The following is a 9,340-nucleotide window of genomic DNA, read 5'->3' as shown; positions in this document are numbered from 1 at the left end:
GTTGGCCAATCGGTACATTACTAAAGAGCAATTTGTTTGGGGGGAAGTAATTAGAAACATGAGCCAACCTGCCAAAGGACTGAAATGCTGTGGAACAAAACAGGTCCTGGGCTTCTGGTTTGTAACTCTCCCAAAGAGGCAATTGGATAAATTGGTGTACCACAAGCAACATATAAATCAGCGCATTTCATGCTACTTGCCTGCATACTGATTTAGAGGGAAGCTGAAAATCATTCTTAAGTTAAATAAGCAAAGGGAATCTGATCAAACACCAGGGATGACCGTGCTCTTTAATTTACATTGCAGGGTCAGTTCAGTCCAGGGGAGAAAATATCCCAACCAAACAGCTTGGATAAAGTCAGTTTATAGGCCTGCTGCATGCATACTTTCATGACTGATGCTACAAATTCTTCTAAGCTTTGAATGCATGCTTTTAAAGTGGAAGAATACGATGAACTAGCAAAATGCCTGCTTTGTTATAGTAAGTGGGCTGTGTGTACTGAGGCAGCAGTGCCAGCAAGAAGGAGTTGGAGCATCACTCAGCAGAGGGACCAGCAGAGTCCACAAACGCAACAGCACCAGCCTACAACATGTTAATGTAACTGAAGTAATCCATACATATCCACGTAAAGAGCTCCCTGCTCTCATAAGGTAAGTCCAGACTCGAAAAATTTACCTATACTGGCATATAGAAGGGGAAATGGAGAATGGCTGTATGTGTCCTGCTAACAAGGGCTCCATGGCGTGTGTGGAGGTGAGGTTTTGGCTTTGTCACTTTCATGACCCTGGCACCAGATTCCCCTTCTGCAGGGAATGAGGCTGGGGATTTGGACTGAGGGAACGAATTGTCCTCATGGCCGGTCCCAGATGAGAAGAACCAATCAAAAGCACCTGTACAAGGGACTGCAGACTATTTTACATGCGTTTTCTTTAATGCAGTAAAACTAAAAACTTTTGGAGCCACATCTTAGATAATATCAAACAAATAACCAAGTAGGAAATCCCAAAGAACCCATAAAATGTACTTTTAGATTACTCAGAGGGTTATATTCAAAATATAGTCATTGAAATGATGACTGTCCTGCTAAGAGCAACTAAAATGTAAATTTTAGCATATTGGAATCCCCCCCCCACCCTGCTGACTGGTTTTGGGGACATAGCAACACTGTATAAACTTACTTACTTATAATATTATGCATTACTTATAATGTAATGCAAGAGAACTGTATTATATTAAAATAAATTTATTGAAAGGTGGGTGACTTATTTTATTTTTGGAATGAGAAAGTTTGTGAGGATGTAAAACCACACTCTATTTGTTTTGGCTTAAAGGGAGGAGAATGTGTGTGTTTTACATATTATTTGTATCTTTTTTATTTTACTGTATTCCCTCCCTCCCTCTATAGACTCCTAAAGCAAGATCACCTCCTTTAAATGAAGAGGCTTCTGTCATTCGAAACAGGCTTACTCTGAGGATGACTGCTGCTGAAACAACATGAGAGCTGCTCTCATGGAATATCCAGTTTAAGTCCTTCATGGAGCTGTCCAGGGTACTACTGAAGTCTCACCTCTTCTGAGCTCACTAATCAAAACAGAACAAGCACAACAGTGTCCAAGTGTAGTGCATTATTCTTTTCCAATAGGAATAAATGGAAACCCCTCAGAGGCATGCTCTGTCAAGTATGTGCACTGGCCCCAAGTTTTGATTATCAGCCAAAAAAGCAGGGAGAAAGTACTGCAAACAAACGTGAGCAAGAGAGGTTCTGCTGGATAAATGAGAGGGGAAAGAAATGTGTTTCTAGGGAACCTGAAAACTTTCACCGAGCATATAGCCCCCAAATGCTCGATCCTGTCTAAGAACAACAGAAATTAAGAGACATTCTCATGCAGATCTGACTACTAGGAGCAGAGGAAACTGCCTGTACTGTAGTAGTCCACATGTCAATGTAGCTCAGTATTGTCTGCAGCGACTGGAAGTGGCACTCCATGCTTTCAGACAGGGACATTCCTAGCAGCTCTACCTGGAGATGCCAGAGGCTGAAGCCAGTACCTTCAGCATGCAAAACAGATGCTCTACCACTCAACCACAGCCCTACCCAGCAGTGGCAACTGGTAGGCCAATCCCTACTCTCTACCTTATTTATATTCTGGGAAATTCTGAGCAGACAATAACAAAAGGAGAAAGAATTGTAGCAAAGTCAGCTGAGATCAGAGAAGTGAGCATAGGACTGGCAATTGGCCACCCAGTCAGCTGTCTTTATGGACAGCTTTCCATACCTGTTTCTGCCATTTTGTGGACATCTTCTTACAGATGGACAAGTTATGAAAAATGGATGGAAGCCAACTGGTCGTGCCCAGCAAGATGACTCAGTGTTGCAATATAATTGCTTGTGAGTGAGACACATCTCTGAATTGTCAGCATCACTTGGGAGAAGTAAGACACATTTTTGTATTTACCTCAGCTCATTGATTTCAGTTCTTCAGTTTTTTGGTTTTTTTAAATGCCCCAAACAAAGACCTTTCTTAGAGCTATTAAGTTATACCATGGACTAACTACATTTCTGATTTCTTTTCCATTTTTTTAAAATGTAGAGCATTAAAAGCATTTTGGGATATTAGGGGCTGAGGAATTTGTCCTTTAAAATTCCACTTGATGCAACCATGTCATGCAAGGTCTTAGGATCAGCAGCTTTTTAAAAGATGGGTTACGTCATTTTGAAATGAATGAGTTTTGCTCTTTTCTGCTTTTCTTAAACATTTACTCAACAACATTTCTAAAACCCATGGTAAGGAAGGACACAGCAGTGAGAGACTGCTGCCATTTTTCTTCAACCAGTCCTTGCTTGGTAACTGTCAAATGCTAATAAGCATTCTTTTTCTCTTTTTTAAAAAATACGAACTGCACTGTAGAGAAGAATTTTCTGCCTACAGTGATCCAGAGAATGATTTTCCTTTAAATCACCAGCCCATGTACAGAATACCAATCATATTCACTGCATTGATTTCCATTCTGCACATGGGAACCAGCTGCACTAGCCCTCTGGTAGTTGCTTCTAGGACCCTTGAACATTACCCTCTCTGGGAGAACAAGCCTGTCATTGACCTTTAAGCATCCTGCTGCCTTCAGCTACAGTGCTGTTGTAAGATTCAAATGCCAATCCAGTTGACTTCTGTATGACTACCAGGATGGTGGGCTCCATCTTGGCTTCACAGAGCAAAATGTCTTGGGGCAGCCCTGGAATTTAGAGGTATACTACCTCTGTACAGAGGGATGCGGGTGGCGCTGTGGGTTAAACCACAGAGCCTAGGACTTGCCAATCGGAAGGTTGGCGGTTCGAATCCCCACGATGGAGTGAGCTCCTGTTGCTCAGTCCCTGCTCCTGCCAACCTAGCAGTTCAAAAGCACGTCAAAGTGCAAGTAGATAAATTGGTACCGCTCCAGCGGGAAGGTAAATGGCATTTACCCACATTTACCAGAAGCGGCTTAGTCATGCTAGTCACATGACCTAGAAGCTGTATGCCGGCTCCCTTGGCCAATAAAGTGAGAAGAGTGCCACAACCCCAGAGTCGGTGACAACTGGACCTAATGGTCAGGGGTCCCTTTACCCTTTACCTCTGTACAAGGCATCTGCAAGCATTGCTAGGAAAACAGCCATCTCCCACTATTGTGCACATCTTCAGCACCTCCTTTTCAGAGCCTCTTCGCTGTTGTGAATCGTGTCTCTAGCAAATTAAGAATTAAAACACATCCACACAGCTTATTTGTGACAAGTGTTAAGCAATCTTTAATCTTTCATATAAACATGCCAGGATTAATTGCTAGTTTCACTCAGGAGCTGTCAAATGTTTTGTAAGATATTTTTTTCCCCAATTTATCAAATTCAAGAATTAGTTCAGATACACTTTTGTGGAGCAAAACATCTGCTTCGATGCACACATCACAATCACTAATGTGTGTAATGATGGGGTTGTGCTGCATTTATCTCACTAAGAAAATTAAACTCCAAAGCAACGAAGTTGGTGGCTGACTAAATGACAGTTCTTTCCCCCTCCTCCCTGCTTTTTTTTTTATTAAAAAAACCCTTACCATTTCTCCATCAGAAAACAAACCCAAGCTTGTTGCACCAGCAGCAAAATATCACACAAATGGATAGTATGTTTCAGCCTGTTAGCTCAGTCAAAATGTTTGAAGTCAAAATAACTATAGAGGCAATGAGTGTAGAATTCTTCTCCATTAGTTCTACTTACTTTGAGTAGGCTAGAGGATTTATGGCTGCAACAACTCATGGTAGCAATTTATTACCTCCACGTACAGCAGGAATATTTATTGATTGATTTAAAATGTTATATGCCGCTTGATTACAAAAAAACAAACAAACAAAAAACAGACCCTCAATGCAGTTTACAAAAAGAACAAAATAATGGAATGATCAGTAAAAACAATTATTTAAAACATTCTGAAATAATTAAAATGACCTGGAGCCCACATACCTGAAAGTGTACCCCTCTGTACTCTATATCAGACTACTTGTGCTCCGAGAACAGTGGAAGGTTTCTTCATTTCCCACCATCATTCAGTGGTGATACGGCATAGATTCTTTTTTGTGTGGCAGTTTCCCTTTTGTGGAATGCCCTCCCACTACAGGTGCATCGGGTTATTGATATCATGTTTGTGCCGAGAGAGCTTATTTGCTTATTCAGGCTTCCTTTAAGTGACCATTTTAGTCTTCTTCTCGGGTTAGATGTTTCTACTCAACTTTTGTTTAATTAAAAACATCTCTCTGTGTGTAATATGTGTGTTTGTCGACATATATATAAAATCCCAATCTCTTCATGGTTTTGTCTGTTTTCTCTGGACTCGGTGACACCTTCTGCATCCAAAGAAGGAAATAAAAGGGAAAGATAAAGGACCCCTGACAGTTAAGTCCAGTCACGAATGACTCTGGGGTTGCAGCCCCCATCTCGCTTTACTGGCCAAGGGAGCCAACGTTTGTCCACAGTTTTTCTGGGTCATGTGGTCAGCATGACTAAGCTGCTTCTGGTGAAAACAGAGCAGTGCATGGAAATGCCATTTACCTTCCCGCCAGAGCGGTATCTATTTATCTACTTGCATTTTGACGTGCTTTTGAACTGCTAGGTTGGCAGGAGCAGGGAGCGAACAACAGGAGCTCACCCCGTCGCGGGGATTCAAACCGCCGATCTTCTGATCGGCAAGCCCAAGGCTCAGTGGTTATACCACAGCACCACCCTCTTCCCAAAGAAAGGAAATAATCTGATCCTAAACCTCTGCTGCCTTGTGGGATATCTTTGGAAGAAAAGGCTAAGGAGTAAACCCTACACAAAGCTGTAGTAGAGTACTTAAAATGGTTGTATGCCTTGTATGCCTCCTTCTGGCAAGTCCTGCAGCCAAGCTGATGCCAAACGTATTGCTCTGCTTTCCTTTGGAGGCCAAGAGGGGGGTATTGTTGTCTGGCCATGCACACTGCCCAGGCTTGCACCCTGAGAAGGTCATTTCAGTGATGCTAGCACATCGGTTTGACTTTACCCCCGGAGGCACACTCCATTGCCTCTCAAGACAGACAGATGTCATCAACAGCCATATTGGACCCTGCCCTGGTATCAGTACTGATGAAGTGCAGGCTATAAATGGTTCAAGCAAAGAAATAAGTGGAATGATCAGAAAAACAAAGATATACTAAATATTTCAGTTTTTAAACTATAATACCTGAAACCAGAGCTTTGTGCCAGACTCACAAGAAGAATTCTGTCACAAATGCTAATTTCCAGCTCCAGGCAAGAGAGACACAAGTGAATGTCACTGGCATTATGTATTTACTTAAATGCAGAATTTATATCTTGTGTTTGTTCAAAGAAACCCAAAGCATGACATTTTGGGTTGCAGTTTCACTGTATTATGTTGGTCTTTGTTGAAAAGCCACATAAAAGATAGACATTCTAGGATATTTATGTTCCCCTTGACTTCAGAGTGCATCACAGAACATAAGTTGCTCAATCTTTAATTCATTCTCACATGTGGACAATTTTTTACCCTCATGTGAAAGGCTAGCAACATGGAACTTGGGAAGGTTGAAGGGATTATTGAATCAAAGAATTGGAGTTGGAAAGAACCCCCTGCGATGCAGGAATCGCAACTAGAACATGCATGACAGCTGGTCGTCCAACTTCTGCTTAAAAACCTCCAAGGAAGAAAACTTCACCACTACCTTAGGGAGCCTGTTCCACTGTTGAACAGCTCTTACTGTCAGAAGGGTCTTCCTAATGTTTAGCTGGAATCTCCTTTCTTATAACTTGAATCCATTGGTTCAGGTCCTAGCCTCCAGTGCAATAGTTTTGTGCAATAGATTATAAAAGTACAAAATGCTTGTTGGTGGAAGGGTGTTGAGAATGAAAACATTCTAGCTCAGCATGCACATGTAGCACATTTGCTGAATGCATGATTAATTATGTCAGAATTTTCATAACAGAATCTAGATATACTGGAACCACAACCTGAATTCCACTTTTTTTGGAGGGAAGTCTAGCACAAATTGGTACCCTCTAACTCAGGGGTCAGCAAACCTTTTCAGCAGGGGGGCCGGTCCACTGTCCCTCAGACCTTAGGGGCGGACTATATTTTGAAGAAAAAAAATGAATGAATTCCTGTGCCCCACAAATAACCCAGAGATGCATTTTAAATAAAAGCACACATTCTACTCATGTAAAAACACCAGGCAGGCCCCACAAATAACCCAGAGATATATTTTAAATAAAAGGACACATGATACTCATGTTAAAACACGCTGATTCCCAGACCATCTGTGGGCTGGATTTAGGAGGTCATTGGGCTGGATTCGGCCCCCGGGCCTTAGTTTGCCTACCCATGCTCTAACTATTTTCAACTACAACTCACATCAAGCCCAGCCTGCATGGTCAATGGTCAAGGATTATTGGAGTTGTAGTCTGACAATATCTGGAGGGCATTAACTTGGGGAACAAATGGTCCAGTAGTACCCATCACTTCTTGAACCTACATTTGAAAGTCCTGATGAACTGCTGCAATATCAAAGAGAGCTTAAAGTAAAGAGCTTTTATTCATTTCTTCTACTGAGCAATTCTGATATTCTGATCCAATGGGAAACAATGCTCAAACTCCTGATTGCTTTACTACATAGACAGAAGAATGTCCTGAAGGAGCGTCTCCACCCCCATCGTTCAGCCCGGACACTGAGATCCAGCACCGAGGGCCTTCTGGCAGTTCCCTCATTGCGAGAAGTGAGGCTACAGGGAACCAGACAGAGGGCCTTCTCGGTAGTGGCGCCCGCCCTGTGGAACGCCCTCCCATCAGATGTCAAAGAGATAAAGAACTACCTGACATTCAGAAGACATCTTAAGGCAGCCCTGTTCAGGGAAGTTTTTAATATGTAATGCTGTACTGTTTTTAACACTGATTGGGAGCCGCCCAGAGTGGCTGGGGAAACTCAGCCAGATGGGCGGGGTATAAATAATAAATTATTATTATTATTATTATTACTTAGAGTATTCTTTGTCTCCTACTGTTCCGACATCTGTAGCAAACAGTGGGAAACTTGCTCATTTCAGATGCACACTTATAGGGGAAAAATAGATCTTCCATTTAGATGGGTCTTATTCTCAAAATTTCTTCCCCTACAATTTCAGAAATAGCTAGGCTTTTCAGGTGCTGTTGTAGCCTTTCTACAATTAGAAACAGAAATAGTTGGAATGGAAAGAATTCCTATTATTCAGATCACTTCCCTCTTATTATGAGCTATGAAACTGGGACAATCTTCAAAAGCATTCTGTAGCTAACAGAGGGAAATAAGAGCTATGCAGAAATTGCCAGTATGTTTTATATTTTGGATCACTGTATTGACTTGATTATCAGTTCTGTTGGCTGGAACGCATCAGCTCCTATTAATTTTTAGGCCCGGGATCTTCTTTTCATGGGAGAAAGAGAGGGAGAATTCACACGCATTTCCACTTCAATGAAGCACACAAGCATAATTTTGTTCGCCTCCTAGGAAGGGGAAAGTGAGGATAGCAGTGGCTGGTGTCCGTTGGGACTGGTTGGGTGGAAGGCTAAAAGACCAATAGTAGATAGAGCCAGACCCAATTACCAGCAGAGCCACCTAATTCTAGTTTTGTCCTTGTACTCCTCCCTGCTGATTCTTACAAGACGCAACACAGAGACCAAAGAGGAGGAAGCTGACAGACAGTACTTTGCCTTGGTCTGGTTGTAGGTAGGTAGGAAGGCAGGCAGGTGGAGGCAGGCTGAGGGTAGCTGGGGGTTAGTGTACCCTAATGAAGCAGCCTATAATTAATGAGGAGCAGAAACTCCTTTGGACCACCTCAGTCCTGATCCCACTGGCCAGGTGCAGTAAGCTTTATGTTAGCCCTGTCTCTAGACCTGATCACTTTAGCACTGAGTGGCAACCCTCTTGCCCGTGGGTTGAAGAGTATTGGATTAGTCAGTCACCCCTGACAGAGATTTGATTAGGAATATTTGGGAGGGGGTCCCTTCACCCACCTTGGGTCTGCCCTTTTTGCCTTCTCCACACTCCTTTTGATTTTGGATAGTGACCTTTGTTTGGCTGATTGGTTTAATTCTCTCAGTCACAGCAAGCAGTTAATGTTGGCAAGAATGGGAAAACTAAATAGGCCATCTCATGTAGGACCCTGAGGCACCTACATGGCAAGTGTATGCTGACTAACCTACCTTGCATTGCCAACTCACTTGAAGGATTGAGCAGATTAAGGTCCTTTGGATCCTGGTGGTTTCATCCTTCTAAGCACAGTGAGGGGGGAAGAGGAGAGACGTCAGGTGCTCCCTAGGCTCACCTTTGGATGCGGGAGCAAGGAAGGGCACAGATCAGTAACCAGTTGATCCGATGTTTGGAGCCAGGGTGCTACTGCCCTTGGGGAAGCTGGAGTTAAGCCCCCATCTCTCTCTCTTAGTTCAGTACACTCACTAGGATTGACTGCTGTTAATAAAAGTGGCTCATCAACCTGATTGCTACCTTGTGCCTTCTTCCTGGTGTGTGGAGACAACAAACTTCCTACTAGCTAAATAGTCTGATAGCTAAATAGTCAGATGACTAGTCTGATGGCTGCAGCTAAAGTTTGAGGAATCAATTCTTGCTCTTTGGGCTGCACTAACATTTTGCAATTTGTTTTCTGACAATTGCAGTAGAATATAACTACCACCCAATGAGAGAGAGAGAGAGAGAGAGAGAGAGAGAGAGAGAGAGAGAGAGAGAGAGGTTGCATCTAGGCATTGAGACTGGCAGTTTGATGAAGAAGAAGAGTTTGGATTTGATAGCCT

The sequence above is a fragment of the Podarcis cretensis genome (assembly GCF_951804945.1).
Source record: "Podarcis cretensis genome assembly, chromosome: 11".
NCBI lineage: Eukaryota > Metazoa > Chordata > Lepidosauria > Squamata > Lacertidae > Podarcis > Podarcis cretensis.
Note: the sequence above shows the minus strand (reverse complement) of the source record.